Below are 27419 nucleotides of genomic sequence, written 5' to 3'. Positions count from 1 at the left end.
GTGAACCTGTGCTGAGGGCATTGTTACATCAGGCATTTGTAGATATTGTGTTCCAAATATTTGAAGAAAAAGAATTGGAATCAGGATGAGAAACAATTGATATCACAAAATTAACCTAGGGACTAATTCCAGGAGTAACCATCAATGGCAGGTGAGTCCTCCACGTGTCCCCAGGATACCTTTTCACCAATGTAACAATCTGTTATATTTTTCACCTTGATGGTTACTCCTGGGAACTCCTGGTTGAATTTAATTAACGTGCATTTGTTTCTTTCCTGTAGACCATTGGATCTGGTGAGCGTCCACCTACCCTATGATTTTATGTTGTCTTAAATAAAATTATTTTATTGTGGTAATACACGATTGAGCTCCTCTTCATTTGCATGTCCACTGCACATGGGCTAATTGGGAGAAGAGGTGCACCCCACAAGAGCAAAAGGAAGATTTTATTACCCTGCGAGTCGGTGATCCGCTCCTTTATACAGCGAATGTTGTCTACTTTATTGTAGACCATCATATTTGGTACGAGTCTGAACTAGAAAGTCACTTGGACTGAGTTTGTTTATGTTTTACGGTTTTACACTATGTATTTGTTTATATTGTTTAAAGGTCATGATATCACTAGAATTTTGATGTGAATCAGCTTCTTTTTGACAAGCGCCCGTGAGTTGATGTGGTAACTTTCTTTCTCTATTTCGATATCTATAAAGTGTTGGTGACACTTTTACCACTGTATCCAGGCTGCCTGTCTATTGGCGCATGAGTGTGTGATCATTCTGTTCCTTGAGCACAAATATCTCTCTTGAACTTGTAATAAACTCAGGGGGACATTTACTAACCAGTTGCCCATAGCAACCAATCAGTACTGAAGTAACATCTTTAATTTGCATACTATAAAATGATACAGAGCTGCTGATTGGTTGATGGGGCAATTTCTACACTGGCTCACTTTTCCGCTCTTATCACTGTTTAGTAAATGTCCCCCTAAGTCTTTGTTTCAGCTCTCTTTCTATGGGTCTTAACTGGCACAAAATGGTGCTGCTGGCTGCGCACTTCTTAAACTCTTTCTGGTCTGTAACACAGGTGGCAGAGGCTGAAGGCCACACTGGCCGGTGGCTGGCTGTCAGTTTAAGAGAGTACTTACTCAGACCCGGGAAATGGAGGTTCAAGCTGGCTGCACCTGCTGTAATGGCTCTTCACTCTGTCTCAAGATGGCCACGGCGTCCGCGCCTCTCAACAGTTCTGGCTGTGCCCGGTCCTCCAGCCGTGGAGTCTCAACACCCACATTCCGGCAGCACTCTCTGGCAACACACTTCCTTAGCAGCGCTGTTCTCACCGTCCAGCATCCTGCGGCGGTCCAACACACAGCTCCCGCTCTGCTTCCAGTTCTTCTGTATCCAGCTTACACCACGCTCTCCCTTCTTTTTCCCAGCAGCCTCTCCTTCTCCAAGCAGCCTGTGTCCAATTAGCTCTGTGTCCTTAGGCCGCGTAACCGGACTCAGGGCTGCAGTTTACTCCTCCTGCCCCAGCATTTCTCCTGCTGCTGTAGAGCTGCAGCAAACGTTCTTAAAAGGGCACAGACACCAAGTTCCAGGGTGCCACATAAACTCAAGAAGGGGAATTAGCAGTGGTGTAAAATACAAAAGGAACAGTGCTTAATGAACATCACTCAAAGGGGCAAATCTGCACTAAATCCGTAGCAACAAATCAGTTGTCACCTTTGACTGTCTGATTTGCACAAGAGAGATACAAACTAATTAGTTATTATGGTTTCAGGCAGTTTAGTGCCTTTGAGCAATGTTTGTAAATAACCCTCAAATGGAAATAATTCCTGCTTCTGCATATAGAACGCTTTTGCAAGACAGGACACTTAAGAAATGCTATGCATTGGAGGGGAAGACACAGGTGGGTGCCACAAGGCTTTATGCCTCATGCTGAGAAAATTATTGGATTGTGAAGACAACTATAGAACATACTGAAGCTATGTCCCAGGGTACAATGTTTCTTATTTCTTACTCCTGTAATTCTGCATTTAAGCACTTGGTAATAATAAAGTAATCTTAGCAGACATCTCATCTTTGTATATTTTCATGCCAGCCCCTCTGATATATGCTTTCCTTACAAATTGTAATCAGAGGTGCATGGCATATTGCTTTTTTATTGTCTGAAATGCTGCAGATGAAAATGTCAGTGAGCATAATACTAGATTTCCGCTCTGTGAACTTCTTCTGCTATGAATTCATAGGATTCAGATGAGCTGTTCTGTAACTTAGCAGTGCTACTTAAAGGTTCTGTTTCTAACCAAAATTGTATTAGTCCAGTGGTTCTCAAACTGCGTGCCCAGGCACCCTGGGGTGCCTCGGGAGACTTGAAGGGGTGCCTTGGATTGGTGGAACAGGACCAATTTAAAGTATTTATGGTTAATGTAATAGGCAAAACCCGTGCTGGTGTCTGTCATTCATAAAATATGAGGGTAATCAGAAGTAAATCCTATCCCTCACCATAAAACTGACACTAAGGATGACATATAAACACCAAGTTACTTCATTTAATATTTCTTTCTAAATTTCTCAATAAGAAACTGTTGGCTTAGGGGTGCTGTGAAAAAAAATCTGATGCTCTAGGGATCTGTGATTCAAAAAAGTTTGGGAACCACTGTATTAGTCTATAGGTGATGTAAGATGATGCTATTTTTCCAGTATGACCATGCAAAGAACATTTGATGGGATGTTTTTCATATTTTGCTATCAATTATAGCTAGTAAAGCAATCTAACTACTGACCCACTGATTCCCCAACTCAGCTGCAGGAAAAAGACTCATTGCAACAAACCCCCAATCCACTACTATATACCCTAAACTAGCGTCAAACAGTGCAGCGCACTAATTACAGTACATGTTTACAGGGCCTGATTAAAGGTTCCAGCTGTCCTAGGCTAATGCAGAAGTGGCCACCCCTTCCCCAATTTTTTGGCTTTTTTTTTTTTTTTATTCTTACCTAGTGTCCCACGGAGTCCCTTGGTCCCCTTGCCAATGTAGAATCCATGGGGTACCTGTGAATAAAATACTTTATACTCACCTAATCCAGTTTAGAGAAGTCCTGTTCGTTCCAACTTCAAGTAGGCAGCCACAAGGTTAAATAAAACCCAGCTGCCTGTCTCCGTATACAGCGCACACTGCTTGCCCTCCCACTGTCTGTCTGTCCCCCACCTGATCCCATCACACCGAGCACCTGCTCCCCTCTAGCACACATCGCAGGCATCCTGCAGCGGATTGTTTTCAACAACAGATGGCCTCAAGGCCTTCACAGTCACAGTCCACACCTCACCTGGTTAGAGACGAGTTGAACCGCGGTGCTGGTTGGGGAGTCGCCAATCCTCTTCCTGGGCAGGGCCGGCCCGCTGTACTCTTTAACCACTGCAGCGGTTCTGGGAGCACGGATGGGTATGGCACGTGACATAATGACACACGTGATGTCCGCCGCACCCACTGTACCCCCTTCAGGACTCAGCGTTCCAGGCTACGACCTGATCAGCCTATTGGTTGAACAGACCCTGCATGTTTACCAATATTATTGTTCTGAGTATGTGTTGGATGTATACACTTTTGCTCTGGGTTTACCTGCACTTCATGTTTTATTGCGCACCTTACTAAGGTTACTATATTGTATACTTACCAATATGATCTAGGTAACTCCACTTCCTAAGAGACGCATGTTATTATTAGCATTTATTTATCGGTCACCACAAAGCTACACCACACTTGCTTACTTTTGAAAATTCATTTCATGGAGATTGCGAAAGCAACACCTACAGATGCAGCCACACTCAGCTTTGCAGAGCATCTCGTAAAGCATACCCACGTATGGTTGCACCTATGCGTATGTATGCGCACGGCCATACATATTGTATTAGCTTGTTGCCGGGAGCAAATAGTGGCATCCTGGCACAGCTAATAGTTACTGTGATGCCTGTGAACGTGCATGCTCATTGTGCAATGATGGCAGTGGCTACATCTGTGTAAGAGTGCTGTTAAAGTGGACGTGCACTACTGCTTCTGAGCGCCATGTCTTCTGGCTACATCTGTGTAAGAGTGCTGTTAAAGTTGACGTGCACTACTGCTTCTGAGCGCCATGTCTTCTGGCTACATCTGTGTAAGAGTGCTGTTAAAGTGGACATGCACTACGGCTTCTGAGCGCCCTGTCTTCTGGCTACATCTGTGTAAGAGTGCTGTTAAAGTGGACGTGCACTACGGCTTCTGAGCGCCCTGTCTTCAAATTGACTAACTGTACATCCAAATTTAAACGAGTCCCAAAGCAGTCAGTAAAGATCTTTGCAAAGAAGTTATTGTACAAATGCGCTGCCTATTATGTGAATGCAGCCCACTAATAAACAAGGAACCTTCACACAAAATTCCAAGAATAAGCCACAAAGAAAAACAAACGTTAAAAGTAGGCGCAAACACTAAAAGTGAGTCCTTACATAAGTATCCTTATGAACGAACAGGAGTAAGATCTAGGTGGTGCTAGCTGATCTCTGGACCGTGGGTGGACTGATCCTGGTACTTCGACTTCCCTGGTACCGCTGTGGTGTCCGGAACCTCCGGTGCTTTCCCTTGTGCCATCTTGGGAGGGTAACTAGAAGATACCCCATATCAGTTCTTCCCACTAGCAGTGGTTATATGCTTGTTGTTTTATGATTTTTGTAAGTGTTCTGTGTAAAATAAATATGTTATCCCTGTGAAAAGTGATCTGCACTATGACCTCTTCTTCTTTGTCGAGAAAAAGAAATACTGCACATTATTGAGGCTGTGTGGACAAGGGATCCAAGAACACGAAGTATACACCAATCCAAGATCTTACTCCTGTTCGTTCATAAGGATACTTATGTAAGGACTCACTTTTAGTGTTTGCGCCTACTTTTAACGTTTGTTTTTCTTTGAGTCAGTAAAGATCTACTTGTTGATAAATAACACAGATACTTTCCAGGTCTTGTTTATGTATTGTGTTCTACTCACAAGTGGTTCCATATACAGTAAGTGGCCACGAGAAGCCTTAAATAAAAACGCATATACAGTATAGTGATCATTGTGCCTTATAGCCAATGCAGGGAAATGGCACTGATGATCCCATTTGAATGTATATATCTCTGATTTCTTTTTCTTTTCTTTTTTTAAAGAAAAAACAGCTGCATAATGGGGGTAAGGTACAATCCGGGAGATTGCTGGTCTATTCAGGGAGTCAGAGAGATTGCTACTATTTCAGGGAATGAAAATCCCTATTAAAGGAAATTAAATCAGGCGCTTCAGTTGTTATAAAACCACACTAATGCAAAATATCCAATATAAATTGCAGCTCTCATGGGGTATTCTGATATCCCTGAATAAAACTAGTATTCTCTATAAGAAATAGACAGTGAAAGAGAGCGCATATAAATATATATAAATATATACAATTTATTGTTACACTTTAAAAACAATTGAGCTCAATTAGCATTGATACATTGTAAAAAATATGAACCACATAAATGAGTAACCACTGAAGGACATAATAGTATCCAAGGCAAATACACAAAATAGGAACAATGATAGTCCAGGCCTGAAAGTAATTAGTGTATCCAAGTATTCCAATGAGAGGAGGGAATTTAAAGTTATTCAAAGTCGCACTCAGGTATCCATTATGATTAGATTTGTATTGGATAAAGGCAGATGATACTCCCTTTTTAGCTCCTCACAAGCATTGAACACAAACTGTGCTGGAAATAATTTCAAATGTCCACCCAGAGTTGATGCAGCGTCCACCTCATAGCCAGCGTTATGCTACGACCCCCCCTTCCCCCCGCCGCCTGTTAGCAGAGTAGCTCACAGCAATGAAGATTGTTGCTGTCGTGTCCTTGGGCACATGGACTATGCGGCAGTAGCGGGAGCCTCCCTGACAATCAGGGAGCGTTGACAAGTATGAGTTACACAGCACTATGTGTACATTACACAGCACTATGGCACAACGTGTTGTACTCATTTGAGGGAATACAAGGGAGTTAATGATGTTGGAGGGAAATAACGAATCAAGCAGAGGTCCACTAGGCTACAGTGAATAGGTAAGTTCTGAGGGAGTATTTGAAGCAATGGTTTTTGGGACAAACATTTATGGAGCAGTTCGGAAGGTCTTGGAGGTGGTTGTGAGTGATGGCGTCAGCATGGAGGAGGGGCGGTGGTCACTGGCTGAACGGAGAGGGCGGGAGGTAACATGAAAGGCGGTGCTATGTTATATCACAACACACTGTTACCACTAGGCTATATTGCAGTATGGTGGGTCACTATGATTAAAGATGTACACTTGGACCAAGTACAGCAATGCTAGTACCAAAGTATGATTGGTGTTGTATATGGGAAAGAAATCACCAATTAATATGCAATTAATACATTGCAAAGAAAGAAAACTACATGTACTGTACCTCATCTCTTTATAATAGTTTGCACCCTTAAATAAATAAAAGAAAAGAAAAAAAACTGAAAGACATCGCTCGCAGACATATTAGATCGGCCCTGCAGCACAGCTGATGCCACGTTGCTGGTATGTACGGGCAACTGCAGACCGTCCATGCAGTCGCTGCAGAAGAGAGAGAACCGCTTTTCGTCAAACGGACAGGTCGCCACACCTCCTTTTATAGCCCCACCCCCTTTTAATTGTGTCAAAATATTATTATTGATTCGCTAGTAAGAAAAAATCTCAGCCCTTAGACAAACAGCGCATATATTAGATGGCTAAGTGTGATGGGAAGAGTCTTTTTTAAGACTATTTGAGCAATAAACATCTTGCTTTTAAGACAACTGCCTTTCATCTTGTGACCAAAAGGAATGCAACAGACCCAGTCCCGTTCTTCAGCTGTTCTGGATTGAGCCTAGCATCTCTAAGCTCTGCCCTCTGCCAGCTACTGTGCTGGGCATGGTCAATTGCTAGTGACCAGTGGGTGTCAACCAACACCTGTTAGGAAGTGTGGCAACAGCATGTCTATGCATGCACAGCAGCAAGTGGTACCAGGTACCGGTGGTAGGAGCCTGAGCAGAAACATAGTTCATGGTGCCACGGTGAAGGAACCTGGTGGTGGCAGCAAAACACCTGCCTACAGTGCAGTGGGTGGAGTCAGTAACAGGTGGTTACTGACGGTAAGAGAGAATGCCCTATTGGCCCAGGTACTGTGAGACCCAAGACCAACCTGTGATTGTTTGTTGCAGGCAGGCAAGGCACATCCGGTCACAATGATATGTTGGAGATGTTGTTCAAAAGAATAATCTCCCACAGTTCAAATGTGTGCCACATGTTAGTGATGTAGGTAGATGTGTGTGTGTGTGTGAATGGGGGTTGTATGTGTGGGCCCATCGGTAACCACCCCTTGCCACCCTGTTGCTTACCCGGCACTGGTCCTGCGGGAAGTATTCCTCCCACTGTGCCAATTAATGAACTGGACAGCATTCTAACCAGCTTCCTTCCTTCACATCAGTCGTATTAGTATTCTACACCCGTAAGTAATGTATTATACAGGAGCCAGCACTTATCAGATCCCTGCCCGGAAAATGTTAGGAGTAAAACTAAATACAGTAACATATTCTGTACTGGTGACAGGTCTAATTTAAATACAGATCAATAAAGCCTGTGATTAAACTCAGAAAGCTAAGCTATCGCCTTAGCGTGACTAAACGTCCGTCTAGGCGGAGAATTGGTCAAGATAAAGGTGGCTACATCTGTATTTCAGGAACCAACTAGTCTTGGTTAGTTAACTGTTAGATCCCAATTTACAGTATGAACTTGATATGCTTTCCTCTGGCTACTTGGCAGCTGCATAATTGTGCATGAATACTGTAATAAAGTCATGAAACGTATTCTCCCTATTATCTAAAATGTGATTTAAAGGGTGTCGACAGCAAACCCCAATCATACAGAGAATAAAGTTTCCTATTTTTTCCTTGATGTGCTGTGATATGATGAGCTAAGAGAGGAGACTAAAGGAGAAGCGCAGAGCTGGCAGCTCTTATTATCATGTAATGTATTATCTCTTGTACGCAGCCAGTAAGATTAGAAGCCTCATGCTTTAAAGTGAGAATGCTCTGTGATAAGTGTGGGGATTTCTGAGCATGCCTCGTGAACTGCTAGCCGCAGGGAGGATATAAATGATCTCTGCTAGGAAGGCTCTGTTAACATTTTCAGAATTCTTAAACAAAATGACTTATTAAAATTGTCATAGTAAACAACTTAGCTTTGCTTTCCACTGTATGTTGGCACTATTATTATCAGAAAATTATTTTAAATAAGAGTAATAAAAAAACAAAAGACTCTAGACACATTAGATCAGGCATTCATTAATTTACATTCAACTTAGTAGAATTTATATACCACTACCTGCAATGAGTAGTAATTACTTTTGCCACTTACTGTATAATACCCCTTTTCCACTAGCTTTTTTAAACACGGGTAAATGCGCGGGGGGCGCGCATTTACCCGTGTTTTTCCCTAGTGGAAACGGGTCCCCCGGCAAATTCCCGGATCAAGTGATCCGCGAATCCTACCCTGGTAGCTAGCCGGGTTGAACACGTGTTCAACCCAGCTAGCTGTCTAGTGTGAACGGGAGCCGTGTCGAGGCGACACGGCTCCCGTTCACAGTGCATAGGGAGGGCGGCGCTGGGAGATCATGTGATTTTGCCGGGTTGGTGAGCGCTGTCTGCAGGGGGCTGTAGCACGGGTCGCAGCCGTGTCAGGCGACACGGCTGCGACCCCTGCTACGCTAGTGGAAAAGGGGTATCAGTGAGATAATGCACATTTACTTGCCTTTCTCCAAAGCATTAAATGGAAATGTGTTCTGTGTACATACAATAGGTGCATTATAATAAAATATTTCCCACAACCTAGTAATTTCCACTTTTACTCAATATCGACACTTAGGGGTATATGCAATTACTGTCGGATCCATTCCGACATGCATTTGTCGGAATGGATCCGACAAGCCCTATTCAATTGAGTGTCAGCAACTCCCCGCGTGTGAGAACACAGGGAGCTGCTGGAGGGAGCCGCACATCACGGCACTCAGCCGTGTATCCCAGTGCCGGCCAGGGAGTGCTACAGGGAGAGCTGTACCTGGCCAGGGGGGACGACCGTCATAAGGTGCCTGCCCTGCTGTCCATAGCCCGCCGCCCCGCACCCCTAAGGCCGACGCCCCGCTCCTCTGTCTCTTCACCTCAATCCGACTTTTTTTAAAGTCGGTTTGAGATTGTCGGAAACGGGACCAAAACCTGTCGAATTTGTTCCTGTTTCCGACAGAAGCACGCGGATCGGCGGCTATTCCGCCGATCCACGTTCTTTCCGACAAGTTAAATTCCCCGACTTGTCAGGAAAAAAAGCTGGGGATTGGATAGGTCGGAACGCCTTCCGACCTGAAAAAGTTAAAAAACTGCCGTCTTTCCGACAAGACGGCAATTTCGACAGCAATTTAATTTTCACCTTAAGCTGGCCATATGCTGCACAATAACCATGCAAACCAGCCAATTAAAAGACTGGCTTGATCAATCTTTCAGTGTATGGTAGTGAGCGATGATCATTCATAGCCTGAAAATGGTCTGGGTCATCCAGTTTGGTTCTAAAATTTGTCTAATCTACCCAATCGACTATCAGCCAATTTCAGGCTGTGAATGGATATCGGCTCCACGCATCATGTAGAGTATGGAGCATACTTGACGACTTTCTGGTTGCCCGCTCAGCATAGACGTGGAGGCGCAATTGCATCTCTGCCCCCGCTATACAATGCACAGATTGCCGGCAGGGACGGGGCTATGATGACACGATTCAGCGCAAATTCTGTTATCGCCCTGCGCCACTTTCACTCATTGGGTGGGAGTGCAGTCAGCTGGCTAGCTCCTGAGGACTTACCTTCCTTTCTGGGTTGCCGGGAATGCCACCCGTTCCTGAAGGGTAGGCAAGTATGGTAGGGAGGTGCTCCAACTATTGGCCAGTCGGTTCCTCCCATGTCCCTGTGTGCTGCATGATGCGGTGTATGGCTAGCTTTCTAATAAATCATAAACAAAAATCTCTAAATACTTTATTTGAAGCAGTAATAGAAAAAAAAGGTGGATATGAAGAAGCAACCAAGCTGAACAAGCAAGCCGGTTAAAAAAAGAATTGATTCTGGTGGGAGATTGAACGATAGTGCTCTGCTATAAAAAAAAAAAAAAAATGACAGAGAGGCAATACCTTAAAGTGGAGTTATTACACATAATGCATATTTATTTAGTCAAGGTTCCCAAGTTTTGTAATATAAATTAATCGTCTCTATGATAAGCCTGTGTGTCTTTCTGGAAAAAAAAAATTGTATCAAATCTAAGGATTGTGAAAAGTACTGTACAGTAGGTGACACAAGATTATTTGATTATTTTCATGCTAGCATAAGAGAGTAAAAAACAGTATTTAAGAAGATGCGAGAATCCAGTGTCATCATCTATCTTCATATTCCAAATATACACTGTGAAAATCAGCTATCAGGGTTCTGAAGGTAAACTGGTCTATATAAAATAATTCTGGAAAATTGCAATTGACCACTCAGGTACAGAGGAGAGACTGAAGGGAAGCAATCATTACCAACAATATATCATTTAAAGAAGGCTTTCTTTTGGAAGTACATTGATAGATGTACGATTTGCCGCAACCTAAGGGGGTCATTCCGAGTTGATCGCTCGCTAGCAGTTTTTAGCAGTCGTGCAAATGCTAAGCCACCACCCTCTGGGAGTGTATTTTAGCTTAGCAGAAGTGCGAACGAAAGGATCGCAGAGCGGCTACAAAAAAAAATGGTGCATTTTTAGAGTAGCTCCAGACCTACTCAGCGCTTGCGATCACTTCAGACTGTTCAGTTCCGGATTTGACGTCACAAACACGCCCTGCGTTCGGCCAGCCACGCCTGTGTTTTTCCTGGCACGCCTGCGTTTTTTCGAGCACTCCCTGAAAACGATCAGTTGACACCCAGAAACGGCCACTTCATGTCAATCATTCTGCGGCGGGCATTGTGACTGAAAAGCTTCGCTAGACCTTGTGTAAAAATACATCTGCTGTTGTGAAAGTACGTCGCGCATGCGCAGAAGTGCCATTTTTTTACTTAATCGCAGCGAACATTTTCAGCTAGCGATCAACTCGGAATGACCACCTAAATGTCTCTCCAGTCTTCCTATTTTTATTCCATTCAGAAATATCTCTCCCAAGCCATAAGAAAAGGCTCTGTGTTTAGTGTCTTTTAGGGGGAGATTTCTTTCTGTTGAGGACAAGTGGATAAAAGCCAGTCAGATTAGAGTTATCACTTCACAGAATGTACCAGATAAATGATAGCTTGAATCTTATTGGTCACTATAGGCAATACCTCCACTTGTCTTTTTTAGGAGATTTGATAAATCTGTCCTAATACTGGAGGCAATAAAGTGCATAGAGAATGTGATTTGCCTAATTACATGGTATGCTCAAAACATGATCTTTTATTTTTTTAAATTTATTGAGCAAATATAAGAAACAGTGGGGGAGGTGGTAGGCACGTTGAAGGGGTGGGGAGAGAGGAGACAGTGTCCGCCAGTACAGATAAATATACAGCACATGCTGTACACTATATATAAAAACTCAAGGATCCGAACATATACCAAGCTCAAAAAAAAGACATTGAACTTATAAATATACACCGGCAATGATTAGTCAGTTAAAGGAGCAGTCTCAGGAGATACAGTTAGATTGAAAGGTGGTGAGGGACTTAAGGGGATCACATTTTTGTTGGGAGCCCTTACCCTCTGTTACATATGAATGCAAAGTGAACCACTTCAGAAAAGTAGAAAAGCGGTTTATGGAGTACAGGGCATATCTAGTTTTGCATTTCAAAGTGGAATTAGGTTTTGGAAATGATTTAGCAAACTGGGGGACCGGATGATTTTCAATGCTGGGCAAATAGAGCTGAGATTAAAATAACGGTCGGATTTAGGCACTGCAAGGGGATACCAATGAAGCAGGGCTAAAGCGGGGTCAGGAACAAATAATGTATTCAGCACTTCGCTGATGAGGTTAAACACTTCTACGCAAAAAGGGCGTACAACGGTACAATCCTAAAAAATATGTACAATAGTACCTTCTTGATGACATTGGTGCCGGCAAAATTTGCAACTTGAAAGCCAAAATCTATGGAGTTCGGTCGGTGTCAAGTACAGTCTATGCCAGAGTTTTGCTTACATCTCAGTATGTTGACATGAAGAAGAAGAAGAAGAGGTGAATCGATTCCCATTGTTTAGGAGTAAATGTATGCTGGAGATCCCTTTCCCACTGCAAATGATTCAGGGATTTGTCTAAGTGGCCTGTGGGAGATAAATATTCCAGTAGGATATGGCCCCGCGTGAGGAGGCTGTGGAAATCTTTGGGATGGGGTGCACAGAGTAGATGGGGACATCACTGTCATTTGAAGCCAATGTCTCAGTTGGAGGTAGTAATTCCAAGCCGAGAGTCCCAGCCCAAAGTTAGCACATAAGTGAGGTAAGGGAAGGATAGAAGATGGAGAGAACAAGTCAGCTTAAAGTGACCGCTCCCTCACATGACCAGTAGGACACATGGAGATGGGACAGTATTAAATCAAGAGCTTTCAGGTAGATTTTTGTGTTAGGGAGAGAAAAATGAATGAGGGAATGGAGTCTAGCATCCCACACCATGAGGACATCAGTAACAGCCCCGAAAAATAGGCGATAGTTTGGTCAGAGTAGGCTGGGACAGCAGAGAAAGTCCAGTAGAGCGAAACCTGGGGAAAGTTAATGTTCCAGGTCAACCCAGGACTTTGAACAAGGGGGTAGAGACCAATCACTGAGTTGAGACAGAAGCGCCACTTCATGGTAGCACAGCAGGTCAGGGAGATTCAGGCCCCCCCCCCCAAATTCTTGGAACAAGTCAGTTTTCTAAATGCTAATGGGGGATTCTTGTGCTGCCAAACAAAAGGAAAGCATCAGCCTCTTCATAGTGTCTAGGATAGCACAAAATAGATACTGTATATCAATTTAGGTAATAACGTAATTTTAAATGCTGCCCGGAGACCTCGTAATTAATCAAAGCCGCTGCCAGGGTTGACACTTGAGTTAGTAAGGGAACATACAGTAATTAACATAAAAAATCTTTATAATACAGGGAGGGATGTGGGTACCCAGGTATGTCATGGGTCTTTCCAAATGACACGGAAACGTCTCTTCAGGGAATGAAGGGCTGGGGAGAAAACAAGAACGAGCAGGGCTTCTGTTTTGGTGGTGTTAAGTTTATAATATGAGTCTGCTCTGTATCAGTCTAAAATAGATTGGAGAGCTAATATTGAAGACTCTGGTTGGAAATAAATAATCGTACATTGTCCACAAATAGACAAAGTTTGTGGGAGGTTTCATGAATCAAGATACTAGGGAAATCTGGAGATAAGCAGAGTGTCTGAGCTAGGGTTTCACAACGGGGACAACGGACAGCTCTGTCTAGTTCCATTAGTAATCAAAAAGGGTGAGGAAAGAAAGCCATTACTAAGACGCATGCTGAAGAGAGATAATTGAAAATAGCACCCTGAATACAGAATTTAGAGAGAACTTGCCGCATATACCCCTAATGTTACCTATCAAACACTTTCTCAGTATTAAGAGAAAGAAAAGGTAATTCTGTCTGTGTGCTCGATGCCCATTCCACTAGGTCCCGAACCTGCGTGTGTTCTCCAGAGCCCCGCGTCCAAGAACAAAACCCACCTGGTCTGCGTGGATCAGGTGAGGAAGCAGAGGGTTAATACAGTTGGCTATGATCTATGCATATATTTTCACATTTGAATTAAGCAGAGCAATGGGCCTATAATTATCACAATTTGTGGGGTCCTTTCCTGATTTAGAGAGAGTCATAATTTGGGGATCCACTATTTCCTTTGGGAAGGAACCTGATGAAGAGACTTCATTATACAGTTGAAAGAAGATTGGTCTTAGGACCTCACCAGAAATAGAAAAGAAGGCATTTATAATAGAAATCAAGACCAGGGGCCTTTATTTTTGTTAGACCAGTAGTCACTGTCACTGTCGCAATGACCAGGGGACATTCTGGTACACCAGTCTGTCAACGTCTAATGCAGGGAGGGGGAGGGTCTCGAGGAAAGATTAAATAGAGCCCACAGATGGTTGGGCAGAAGAGGGGTCAGCGGTATAACTTGGAGTAATACACAGAAAACCTGTTGTCAATATCTAATGGTTTAAAGCATTTAGTGCCAGATGGAGTAAGAAGACATTTAATCCTATGGCGAGCCTGCCGACTTTGAAGCTTATGGGCCAGAAGACAGAACACTTTATTTCCTGCAGTATACAATGTTGTAGGTGAACCAGAGCTGAATGTATAAGTTGTTTACAAAAAAAAAGAGCTTCTGGAGCGGTGGTTGTACCTCCTGGAGCTACTTCAGCAACAACCTAAGGGTCAGCAGTGATTCTGAGGTTCTAAGTCCCTAAGACAAGCCTATAGAAAGGAGGAAATTAGCGATTATTATTCCAGGTCCATAGAAGAGGGATATGGTCGAACTAGGTAATATAAAGAATTTTGACCCGCTTGGTACACTGAAGTACCCACTTATCCGGTAGAATCAAATCAATCCTGTAATAGCTATTATGGACCTGCAAGAAAAAAGTAACATTTCTTTCTTTGGGCAAGTGAGTAGGCGAGGTGTCATACAAGTCATAGGATGATGGTGCGAGTCCTCTGGGGGAGAACTTATCTACTTTAGGGTCAAGAAATAAGTTGAAATCACCTAACAGGATAGGGCTACCCTGACTGATCTTCTGCAACCAACACTTCAAAGGTCCCTCGTAGGAAAGGTACTTGCCTATAATTAGGGGCATATATAGGAACAATGGTACAGTGGTATAATGGAACAACTAACATGTCACCTATAGTACCGCTTAATAAAAGGAATCTACCATTCTTGTCCTCCACTTTCTTATTCAAAACAAAAGGTGTGTTTATGCGAAAAAATAATGGCCACTTCATTCTTTTTGAAAGGCCCATTGGCCATATAGCAGGTTGCGTACCTATAGTCCCTAATAATAGGGGATGTAGTGGCATTGCCATGGGTTACGGTGATTCCTCAAAGTCATGTATCAAGACTGTAAACATTCTGTGTGTCCTAGGTAAACTGTGATCACGATCCTATAAATAATAGCCTGGTCGTGACTAGTATGGGAGTTATTATAAGTGCTCCCAAAGTATATTTTTTAAATGTCTGCGTCTATGGCCAGACTGCTTTAAATAAGCCCCTTTGCTGAATTGTACCAAGGTGTTGATCTAGAGTCTTTTTGAAGTTTGGGCTTCCTGAGACTGTGTTTGCTTACAGTGGACAAACTTTTCTATCATAAAGGTTATTCAACTAGGTACCTGAAGCAAGAGAGGTATCTGACTATTGGTTCCTGGAGACACCTAAATTACGTCTAAGCAAGCCTTGTGTGAACAAAGGAATTCCTTGCTAAGCCAGCAGGGTGGAGGCTACTGAGGGAGTAGGCTTGTGGAACTATATCTCATAGCAAGAAACGCTGCTGATTGTTCGCTCTTCAAGGGAGAGCTTCATGCTAGGAGTGCTGGCATTTTCTTCTTTCCGTGGGCTCCCTCCACTATGACTGACCTGAGATCTCAGCATAAGATTGTTAGGTTGTGCTGACTTTATTTATTTTTATTTACTTGAAGTTAATTGTGTATATCATAATTGTATGTCTTGCTTTTTACCAGTTTTTTTAGGTGTAACTTAAATCAGCGTCTCTCTGTGTCTCTTAAGAATTCATGTGCCTGGAAAGGCCCATGCTACATGTACATAATAACTATAGATCTATAAGTGTGATTTAAGTGTCTGGTGAATGCAAGAGTGCCATTCCAATACTCTTCGTGGTGGCAGCTGAAGTAAAACCCACATGACCGCCCACCTGAGTCATATATGTGTATCTGAGCGCAGAGTGTTGTGGCAGATGCTAAGAGGGCTACAATATTAGTTTTGTGCTAGTGTAAGGTGGCAAGGGCTTGGTGTCTTTTGTGGGGAGAGTTGAACACCTGTACATTTAAAAGAGAGAACCTTGACCACTGGGTGAGGAAAAATAGGATTTTAATACCTACCGGTAAATCCTTTTCTCTTAGTCCGTAGAGGATGCTGGGGACACTTCAAGAACCATGGGGTATAGACAGGATACGCAGGAGACATGGGCACTTTAAGACTTTAAAAGGGGTGTGAACTGGCTCCTCCTTCTATGCCCCTCCTCCAGACTCCAGTTATAGGAACTGTGCCCAGGGAGATGGACATTTCGATGAAAAAGGATTTATTTTGATTTAAACTAAGGTGAGATATATACCAGCTCACACCTCAAGCATGCCGTACAACATGGCATTCAACCCAACGCATGCAACGGCATGAACAACGACAGCAACAGGCTGACTATAATGCAACACAACTCGTGTGTAACCATAGCCAATAACTGCAGATACAGTACGCCCAGCATCCTCTACGGACTAAGAGAAAAGGATTTACTGGTAGGTATTAAAATCCTATTTTCTCCTACGTCCTAGAGGATGCTGGGGACACTTCAAGAACCATGGGGTTTATACCAAAGCTCAAGAACGGGCGGGAGAGTGCGGATGACTCTGCAGCACCGATTGACCAAACAAGAGGTCCTCCTTAGCCAGGGTATCAAACTTGTAAAACTTTGCAAAAGTGTTTGTACCCGACCAAGTAGCTGCTCGGCAAAGCTGTAATGCCGAGACCCCCCGGGCAGCCGCCCAGGATGAGCCCACCTTTCTGATAGAATGGGCCTTCATCGATTTCACCGATTTCGGTAACGGCAAACCAGCCATCCAATGAGCTTGCTGAATCGTATTACAGATCCAGCGTGCAATAGTCTGCTTGGAAGCAGGAGCCCCAATCTTGTTGGTATCATACAGGACAAACAGAGCCTCCGTTTTCCTAATCTGAGCCGTTCTGGCTACATAAATTTTCAAAGCTCTGACCACATCTAGAGACTTCGATTCCGCTAAGGCGTCAGTAGCCACTGGCACCACAATAGGTTGGTTCATGTGAAACTATGACACCACTTTTTTCAGAAATTGCTGACGAGTTCTCAACTCCGCTCTATCTTCATGGAAGATCAAATAGGGGCTCTTGTGAGACAAAGCCGCCAATTCAGACACCCGCCTTGCAGAGGCCAAGTCCAACAGCATGATCACTTTCCAAGTGACGAATTTCAACTCTACCTTACGTAAAGGTTCAAACCAATGAGATTGCAGGAACTGCAACACCACGTTAAGATCCCATGGTGCCACCGGGGGCACAAAGGGAGGTTGGATGTGTGGCACGCCTTTCACGAAAATCTGAACTTCCGGAAGGGAGGCCAATTCTTTTTGAAAGAAAATTGACAAGGCCGAAATTTGTACTTTAATTGAGCCTAACTTTAGGCCCGCATCCACACCTGCTTACAGAAAATGGAGAAAACAGCCCAGCTGAAATTCTTCCGTAGGAGCCTTCTTGGATTCACACCAAGACACATATTTTCTCCAAATACAGTGATAATGTTTCGCCGTTACTTCTTTTCTAGCCTGAAGAAGTGTGGGAATGACTTCACTGGGAATACCCTTTTGGTTTAGGATCCAGCGTTCAACTTCCAAGCCGTCAAACGAAGCCGCGGTAAGTCTTGGTACACGCACAGCCCCTGCTGTAACAGATCCTGTCGTAGAGGAAGAGGCCAGGGATCTCCTATGAGCAATTCCTGAAGATCTGGATACCAGGCCCTCCATGGCCAGTCTGGAACAATGAGGATTGCATGAACCCTTGTTCTTCTTATGATCTTTATCACTTTAGGAATGAGTGGAATCGGAGGGAACACATATACCGACTGAAACACCCACGGTGTCACTAGGGCGTCCACCGATATTGCTTGAGGGTCCCTCGACCTGGAACAATATTTCGGAAGTTTCTTGTTGATGCGAGACGCCATCATGTCTATTTGAGGAATTCCCCAACGACTTGTCACTTCTGCAAAAACCTCTTGATGAAGACCCCACTCTCCTGGATGGAGATCGTGTCTGCTGAGGAAGTCTGCTTCCCAGTTGTCCACACCTGGAATGAAGACCGCTGACAGAGCGCTTACATGTCTTTCCGCCCAGCGGAAAACTTTTGTGGCCTCTGCCATTGCCGCTCTGCTCTTCGTTCCGCCCTGGCGGTTTATATACGCCACTGCTGTTATGTTGTCCGACTGAATCAAGACGGGCAGATCGCGAAGAAGATGTTCCGCTTGTAGAAGGCCGTTGTAAATGGCCCTTAATTCCAGAATGTTTATGTGTAGACATGCTTCCTGGCTTGACCTTTTTCCCTGGAAACTTTCCCCCTGTGTGACTGCACCCCAGCCTCGGAGACTCGCATCCGTGGTCACCAGGATCCAGTCCTGGATCCCGAACCTGCGTCCCTCTAGGACAGGGATGGGGAACCTTTGGCCCTCCAGCTGTTGTTGAACTACACATACCAGCATGCCTTGATACAGTTTTGCTATTTGGCCATGCTAAAACTGTTGCATGGCATGCTGGGATGTGTAGTTTAACAACAGCTGGAGGGCCGAAGGTTCCCCATCCCTGCTCTTGGAGGGGAGAGCTGTGCAGCCACCACAGGAGTGAGATTATGGTCTTGGAAGACAGGATTATCTGTCGGTGCCTGTGCAGATGGGACCCGGACCACTTGTCCAACAGATCCCACTGAAACACTCTGACATGGAACCTGCCAAACTGAATGGTCTTGTAGGCCGTCACCATCTTCCCCAGCATTCGAGTGCATTGATGGATTGACACTCTCGTTGGCTTCAGAATTTGTTTGACCAGACTCTCTGTAATTCTGTGTCCAGAATCATTCCCAAAAACGACAGTCATTTCGTCGGACTCAACTGTGACTTTGGCAAGTTCAGGAGCCAACCATGTTGTTGCAGAACTGTCAGGGAAATCGTAATGCTCTGCAGTAATCGGTCCCTGGATCTCGCCTTTATCAGGAGATCGTCCAAGTACGGGATAATTGTGACTCCTTGCTTGCGCAGGAGAACCATCATTTCCGCCATTACTTTGGTGAAAACCCTCGGAGCCGTAGATAGACCAAACGGCAACGTCTGAAATTGGTAATGACAATCCTGAATCGTAAACCTCAGGTAAGCCTGATGCGGAGGATATATGGGGACGTGTAAGTAGGCATCCTTTATGTCGACCGACACCATAAAGTCCCCCTCCTCCAGACTGGAGATCACTGCTCGGAGAGATTCCATCTTGAATTTGAATTTTCTCAGATAGAAATTGTGGGATTTTAGGTTCAGAATTGGTCTGACCGAGCCGTCTGTTGTGACAGGGGCACCTTGACAGTGACTTGATTTTGACAGCTTTTGTATCGCATTGCATACTACCTCCCTGTCTGGAAGAGAAGCTGGTAAGGCTGATTTGAAAAATCGCAGAGGGGGAACGTCTTGAAACTCCAGTTTGTACCCTTGGGACACTATTTCTAACACCTATGGGTCTAGGGCCGAACGAACCCAAAACTGACTGAAGAGTTGGAGACGTGCCCCCACCGGTGCGGACTCCCGCAGAGGAGTCCCAGCGTCATGCGGTGGATTTGGCAGAAGCCGGAGAGGACTTCTGCTCTTGGGAACCTGCCACAGCCGGTGACCTTTTTCCCTTTCCTCTTCCTCTAGAAGCAAGGAAGGATGACCCTCGTCCTTTTTTGTATTTATTGGGCCGAAAGGACTGCATCTGATAGTGGTGCGTTTTCTTTTGTTGTGCAGGAACATAAGGTAAAAATTATGACTTACCCGCGGTAGCCGTAGATACCAGGTCAGCGAGGCCGTCACCAAATAAGACACAACCTTTATACGGCAGAGACTCCATAGCCTTCTTAGAGTCGGCATCAGCATTCCATTGATGAATCCACAATGCTCTTCTAGCTGAGACTGCCATGGCATTGGCCCTTGATCCCAAAAGGCCAATGTCTCTCGCTGCTTCCTTTAGGTAGGCTGCAGCGTCCCTGATATAACCCAGTGTCAAAAGAATGCTATCCCTATCCAGGGTATCTATCACAGATGACAAGTTATCTGCCCACTTTTCAATAGCGCTACTCACCCACTCCGAAGCAACGGCAGGTCTGAGCAGCGTACCTGTAGTGACATAAATGGATTTCAATGTATTTTCCTGCTTACGATCCGCAGGTTCCTTTAGGGCTGCCGTGTCAGGGGACGGAAGCGCCACCTTTTTGGACAGTCGTGACAGAGCCTAGTCTACAGTGGGGGGTAAGTTCCACTTTTCCCTATCCCCAGAGGGGAACGGATATGCCACCGGAATTCTCTTGGGAATCTGAAACTTCTTGTTAGGATTTTCCCAAACCTTTTCAAAAAGAGCGTTCAGTTCATGAGAGGGAGGAAACGTTACCTCAGGTTTCTTTCCTTTATACATACAGACCCTTGTATCAGGAACAGCAGGATCCTCAGTAATATGTAACACGTCTTTTATCGCCACAATCATGTACTGAATGCTCTTAGCCAGTTTAGGATTTAATCTGGCATCACTATAGTCGACACTGGAGTCAGAGTCCGTGTCGGTATCTGTATCTGCTATCTGGGTACATGAACGCTCTTGTGACCCCGAAGGTGTCTGGACCTGCGACAAAACATCCTCCACGGATTTTTTTCATGCCTGGTTCTGAGACTCAGATTTATCCAATCTCTTATTCAATAGATCCACATTTGCATTCAAAGCACTCAAAACATTTACCCAATCAGGAGACGGCGGTGCCGACATGGTCACTCCCACATCCGTTTCTGTCCCTAATCCAGCCTCCTCCTGAGAAGAGCACTCCGCTTCAGACATGCCGACACACGTGTGCCGACACCCACAGACACACTGGGCATATAGGGGACAGACCCACAGTAAAGCCTGTCAGAGAAACACAGAGTGAGTTTGCCAGCTCACAACCCAGCGCTTATCCCGGTTCTGAAAACCCTTACACAAAGCCTCAGACCTGTTAGCGCTTTTATAAATACATATATATATATATATATATATTAGTATGTTCCCTTAGTGCGCTCTTATTATACACTACTTTATGTCAGTTAGTGTCTGAGTTTACTAACATAAATACTATTATATTTCCAAACGGGAAAGCAAGCTTCAACACAGAGAGAATCCTTTGTCGGTAAGGATCAAAAATAGATAAAAGAAGAAATATCTCTATGGAGCGCTCTTATTCTATAATCTGATATAATTAGATGACTGTTGGTGGATGTTATATAAAGAGAGGATGACCTTACACATTTATACACCCATATTAGAATCACATATATCTCTTTATTAAAAGATTTTGATTTAAAACTTATCATAAAACTTTTCCTTTTCTTTTACATTGGAGATACAATTGTATATTTCAACATTATTTGTATAAGGAAAAAAACAACAATATAATGAGCTTTCATCCAACGCGTTTCGTCTATATCGACTTCTTCAGGGGTGTTCTTCAGGGTGCAATCCAAAAACAAAAAATATATAAAACAAGCATGAATAAGAAGGAACATTGATGCAGAGAAGAATATGCATATCGCAATGTGGTCATATTATCCCTATTTGAACAAACTGATATTGTATGTGACAATGATTTTATGAGTTATACAAGAAACTGCTTACATACTCTCTTGCACATTATTAAAAATTATTTTAAAGACCATCAAAACACATTATGATAATAGTTGTCTGCTGAATCACTCCATAATCAGTAAGCCAGACAATTGACCCATCAGTATAATTGTACTCACTTCTAAATAACAGCTCTCTGTTTATATTGGAATAACTGTAGTATTCAAAAGGTATGAAGTTCTAATTGAACCAAAGTTGTACCTGAGTTAGAAAAGGGGAGACCAAATCTTAATATAACCCATTTTCAAATATATTGGCTAAATTGTATTTATTTTAATATACTTACTGAAAAATATTTATTACCAAGTTGAAAAAACTTGAAGAAAATTATTCCCAGAATATGATAGCGTTTATTGGGATTCCTTATTATAGGCCACCTAATGAATTATATTCTTCTACAGCATGTAGATATATATTTCATTCATTTTTCTTGGCTCATTGGGTTGGCATTTCTAACAAGAACAGAACAATAATTAATTATCTCCTACAATATTCAATTCATAAAAGTTGGAGTTAGTAACTATTTATAATTTATTTATAATTATTTTTAATTTATAAAGCTTAGCTTACCCTCAGTTTTTCAAAGTATCAGTGAAGTCCAACAGAAGGGATCCACTTGTAAACTTAGGATAAAAATATCCCTTTAATTTTCCTAATGGGGACAGAGTATTACTTAACATCTTATTTCTAACCAGACTGCAATCAAGTGAATAGTGGCCATATTTGCTTACCAGCAGTTGTCCTATAGGTCTGCCTGCATAGGTATCCAATATTGGAATGAAGACTAAGCTCACATTCTCCCTATTTAAGCTCCACAGCCTGTTACATCACTTCCTGTTATAGCTTTTTAATTGTTTAATTGATATTTTTACTCTAATCTTTTATTATGTATTTCAAATTGAAATAAAAGAACCTTTATTAAATGGAATGGTTTTATTCATGATACCTGATTGAAATAACTGTGTTATTAAGTAGAATTAAGTTCATAATAAAGAGTTTAGACCAAATTGTTACTAACTCCAACTTTTATGAATTGAATATTGTAGGAGATAATTAATTATTGTTCTGTTCTTGTTAGAAATGCCAACCCAATGAGCCAAGAAAAATGAATGAAATATATATCTACATGCTGTAGAAGAATATAATTCATTAGGTGGCCTATAATAAGGAATCCCAATAAACGCTATCATATTCTGGGAATAATTTTCTTCAAGTTTTTTCAACTTGGTAATAAATATTTTTCAGTAAGTATATTAAAATAAATACAATTTAGCCAATATATTTGAAAATGGGTTATATTAAGATTTGGTCTCCCCTTTTCTAACTCAGGTACAACTTTGGTTCAATTAGAACTTCATGCCTTTTGAATACTACAGTTATTCCAATATAAACAGAGAGCTGTTATTTAGAAGTGAGTACAATTATACTGATGGGTCAATTGTCTGGCTTACTGATTATGGAGTGATTCAGCAGACAACTATTATCATGTGTTTTGATGGTCTTTAAAATAATTTTTAATAATGTGCAAGAGAGTATGTAAGCAGTTTCTTGTATAACTCATAAAATCATTGTCACATACAATATCAGTTTGTTCAAATAGGGATAATATGACCACATTGCGATATGCATATTCTTCTCTGCATCAATGTTCCTTCTTATTCATGCTTGTTTTATATATTTTTTGTTTTTGGATTGCACCCTGAAGAACACCCCTGAAGAAGTCGATATAGACGAAACGCGTTGGGTGAAAGCTCATTATATTGTTGTTTTTTTCCTTATACAAATAATGTTGAAATATACAATTGTATCTCCAATGTAATAGAAAAGGAAAAGTTTTATGATAAGTTTTAAATCAAAATCTTTTAATAAAGAGATATATGTGATTCTAATATGGGTGTATAAATGTGTAAGGTCATCCTCTCTTTATATAACATCCACCAACAGTCATCTAATTATATCAGATTATAGAATAAGAGCGCTCCATAGAGATATTTCTTCTTTTACATATATATATATATATATATATATATATAGCACCAAAATAACTGTGGCCCCCCCCCCCCTGCTTTGCACCCTGTTACTTGATACAGCAGTGTAGAGGAAGGACCAGCGTCTCTGTGAAGGCTAAGCCCTGCCCCCTTAATGGCGCGCTTCAGCCCCGCTATTTTTAAAAATATTTATACTGGCGGGGGTTCAGATTTAGTGCCTTGGCACTTAAAAACCACCTTGCCAGTCTTATATGAGGTTTTTAATGCTGTCCAGGGCACCCCCCCCCCCCCTCGCGCCCTGCACCCTGTAGTGCCGCTGTGTGTGGGAGCATGGCGCACAGCGCGGCCGCTGTGCGGTACCTCAAAGCCATCACTGAAGTCTTCTGATCTTCTTCTACTCACCTGTCTTCTGACTTCTGGCTCTGCAAGGGGGGTGACGGCGGGCTCTGGGAACGAGCATCTAGGCGTACCTAGCGTTCAGACCCTCAGGATTTAATGGTGTCCTGTAGCCAAAGAAGCAGAGCCTTGAAACTCACAGAAGTAGGTCTGCTTCTCTCCCCTCAGTCCCACGAAGCAGGGAGCCTGTTGCCAGCAGGTCTCCCTGAAAATAATAAACCTAACAAAAGTATTTTTCAGAGAAACTCAGGAGAGCTCCTCAGTGTGCATCCAGTCTCACTGGGCACAGATTCTAAACTAGAGTCTGGAGGAGAGGCATAGAGGGAGGAGCCAGTTCACACCCCTTTTCAAGTCTTAAAGTGCCCATGTCTCCTGCGGATCCTGTCTATACCCCATGGTTCTTGAAGTGTCCCCAGCATCCTCTAGGACGTAGGAGAAAAGGGGGTAGCCTTACTAAGATGCCAAGCATAGTCTGAGATTAGGTGGGGTGCAAAACATTTGAGGTGAGTCTGTCTCAAAAAAAATGCGAGAAGAGACCAAAAACGGGTGATAAAAGGGGAAAAGGGCTAAAAACCCAATAAGCCCAGGAATCTTGGCCACAGCAGTTACTGAAGGGACAAAATAATGCAAACTAGCTAACACACTGGGGGTGGCAAGCAACAAACCACCCATAAGACCACTTAAATATAAAGAAAATCCCAAATCTAACTCTATCTACACGTTATATCTGCCCCCCCCCCCCCCCCCCCCCTGCCGCAATGCACATAGTTTTGCCCATCTGCTAACAAATTTGCTGCTACGTTCAGGTCTGAATTAGGCCCAAAATTCGCATGATTGCAATACAGCCTACAAAAAGTAGCAGTAGGAGTAAGTTCTCTGAGACCACAAAAAACGGCTGTAAAGATGCGAGTTCCAGTAACAGTAAAGTAGCATGATCAGCCCACCAGTGACAAATCTGACTGTAGAGGGTGAGCCTTTGAGGCAGAAGATACCATAATGGAAATCCGCCACTCTTTTAAAAGCTTGGACCCTGCTTCCAAAGAGGAAATAACGTGGGAGGACCCATCTTTGCGATGTAGAGTCATAACTGGAATCATATGGAATGTCATTAGCACAGAGTGCTACCATAATAGGTTGGAAGGACTGACGTTTATTGATGGTATAAGTGAACAGGTCGTGGGAAAAGCTGCCGATCGCCTAGCACTTCTGTACCTTCTGATAACCTGTTTGCTTTTAGGATATCCTCTTTTATATGGAAGAAATGCACCCAGAGGATCGTGTCTCAGGAGATTCAAAACATGATGGGCTAGATTGTCACGCTAGGCTTAAGTTGTGGTCCCGACAACTGAGATTTGACTGAAGGGACAGCTGCCTACGAGGGCAGAAGGCGAGGAGGCTGAATGTAGTTCCTTCTCATAGGATGAAGGCCTGGGTATGTGCCTTTAAGGATTTGTAAAAGAAGAAGACGAAGGAGGACACCAAAGAAAAGAGTACTGAAGTTTTAATGAGTTGAAAACTGTACACTGTGACTTGGATAATGAAGCTGAAGAATACTGAAGTTAAAGAACTGTGGTCTGTGATTTGGGAGTTGTAAGACAAGGCACAGACACCGTGTAATTCTGTGTAAGACACAGAATTAAAGAACTGAAGACTAAGATTTGTGACTTGAAAGAAATGGCTGAAGAACACTGGATTAAAAGAATTGAAGACTGATTTGTAACTTGAAAGACGAGGCTGAAGAACACTGGATTTGAAGAATTTAAAACTGATTTGTAATTTGAAAGATGAGGCTGAAGAATACTGGATTTGATGAATTGAAGAATGTGATTTGTAACTTGAAAGATGAGGCTGAAGAACCCTGGGTTTGAAGAACTGAAGACTTTGGTGATTTGAAAGGCAAGACTAAAGAACACTGGAGTGAAAAGCTGACCTTTGCGGAGACCACTGTTAGCACCCGGAACTCCTCTACGACCTGGGTTCCCAGAGAGCGTTCCATGAGTAGAGGCAGCCTATAGTCAACAGGGCTGCTGCAGCAATAGATAACCACCAGATGGTAGCTAACCATAACCAGGGCACCTGGAGCAACCTTGGAGCACAGAGCTAGAGCACCTTATATAAGTAAGCAACTTGAAGAACTGCCACCATTACTCTGAACCATCCCCTTTTTGTAAGGGAAGATTGCCCTTGATTGACTGGACACAGAGTGGGATCTCCCTTTGGCTCAGCTTGGTCTCCAACATGACAGACCCCAGCACAGAGGACACACTCAGGCCCGACACGCAGCTCACCAGGCTCCAGCCACAGCTTAACAGAAGCCGTGCACCCACACCAGAGGCTCTCCGCCGCGTCACTTAGCTCCCCAGACTCTGGACCCCGGCCTCCGGAAGCTGAACGCACATACTGGAGGTCCCTGTCACCGTAGCCACACCAACCACCGTGATGGTAACCCCCAGGACCCCACACCGGAGGTAAGACTCTGGACGCTGACATACTGTAGATTTATCAAAGTCTTGAAAGAGATAAAGTACAAACCAATCAGCTTTTAAGTCTCATTTTATGCATTTTACAGACTCTGGAACATCACAGGAGCTAATTGGTTGGTACGTTGTCTCTCTCCACTTTGGTGTAGATTTACTAAAGCTTCTAAAACCGACAAGTAGTGGTGTTGCCCATAGCAACCAATAACATTCTGTCCATCATTTTCTAGAATGCAATAGAAAAATTATAGTTAGAAACTGTTTGCTCAGGGCAACACAAACCGTTGTCTGTTTGAATATTTTGTAAATGTAACCCTTAATCTCTATCCAAGATTTGATAAATCTACGCTTAATGTAGTCACAGTTGGTTGGCAAGATTTCTTATAACAGTCTTGGATCAAATAAAATAGCTGTAGATGCTTAAAGATTTATTGGAAGTAACATGCAAGTCCTGTAGAGTTTGCACATGAGTTGCTTCTATGAAGTAGAGTAGTTGGTGCGACTTTCATGTTTGTATTTGATGGTGCCTCAGTACAGGTGGATCTGGAAATAAAGGCGTTATAAGGTAATGTAATATTGTGAAACCTGCTATAGTTTGGTGGAATCTCATCACGTCCACAGAGGAAGGGGGACTAAGAAAAAGGGGCGGAGCTTTACCGCATCCCTGTCCCCGTCACTGTGAAGACCCCCCCCTCCCCTACACTGTGAATAGGTGGCGTGCACAGCATCTGTTTGCACGCTACTTACTCGCTGTTCTGCTATGTCTGCTCCCTTTCAGCAGCCCTCCCCCCCACCGCAGGACAGCGCCAGGGAAACGTGACTGTGCCGCTGAA

General features: G+C 43.2%; 1 protein-coding gene and 1 long non-coding RNA gene across 5 annotated transcripts in view; one reads left to right on the top strand and one right to left on the bottom strand.

Moving 5' to 3' along the window:
* The window catches only part of ELMO1 (engulfment and cell motility 1), a 910002-nt gene that overhangs the window by 628149 nt on the left and 254434 nt on the right, over window positions 1-27419 (top strand). The gene's annotated exons all lie outside the window — the stretch shown is intronic.
* On the bottom strand, window positions 21658-22390 carry LOC134929023 (uncharacterized). Its single transcript, XR_010178219.1, has 3 exons — window positions 22296-22390; window positions 22012-22177; window positions 21658-21926 (listed from the first exon to the last, which is right to left on the bottom strand). It is a non-coding gene; the product is annotated as an uncharacterized LOC134929023 (long non-coding RNA).

Source organism: Pseudophryne corroboree, chromosome 5, assembly GCF_028390025.1.
Source record: "Pseudophryne corroboree isolate aPseCor3 chromosome 5, aPseCor3.hap2, whole genome shotgun sequence".
In the NCBI taxonomy this organism is placed as follows: Eukaryota; Metazoa; Chordata; class Amphibia; order Anura; family Myobatrachidae; genus Pseudophryne; species Pseudophryne corroboree.
The sequence above is the reverse complement of the archived record's forward strand: the minus strand, read 5'-3'. Positions and strand labels throughout refer to the sequence as shown.